Source organism: Penaeus monodon, chromosome 25 (assembly GCF_015228065.2).
Source record: "Penaeus monodon isolate SGIC_2016 chromosome 25, NSTDA_Pmon_1, whole genome shotgun sequence".
NCBI lineage: Eukaryota > Metazoa > Arthropoda > Malacostraca > Decapoda > Penaeidae > Penaeus > Penaeus monodon.
The window spans coordinates 1,962,300-1,962,596 of NC_051410.1; the positions used below are offsets into that span (position 1 = coordinate 1,962,300).

General features: G+C 30.6%; 1 protein-coding gene across 1 annotated transcript in view; it reads left to right on the top strand.

The window, feature by feature from the left end:
- The window catches only part of LOC119589479, a 24,491-nt gene that overhangs the window by 4,416 nt on the left and 19,778 nt on the right, over positions 1-297 (top strand).

The following is a 297-nucleotide window of genomic DNA, read 5'->3' on the forward strand; positions in this document are numbered from 1 at the left end:
AATCTGTTTATACTCTTTCTTCGTCACAATTCACAATACATGTCTAGATGCAGTCAACTGTAAGATAAAAAAATATCACACATCGTTTCCTCGTATGTAAAGCTTATTCAATTAATCATTTTGTAATTTCCAATTTGCTTTCGTTAAGTAGAAAAAAAAGATAGTAAGAATTTTGGGTACATTTGAATTATGGAAATACACGCACGTTTTTTTTCCTTATAAACTATGTGTAATTTCCCAAGAAAGCATAAATTACAGGCACATGCATATAGGTATCCATACAATTGGAAATCCGCG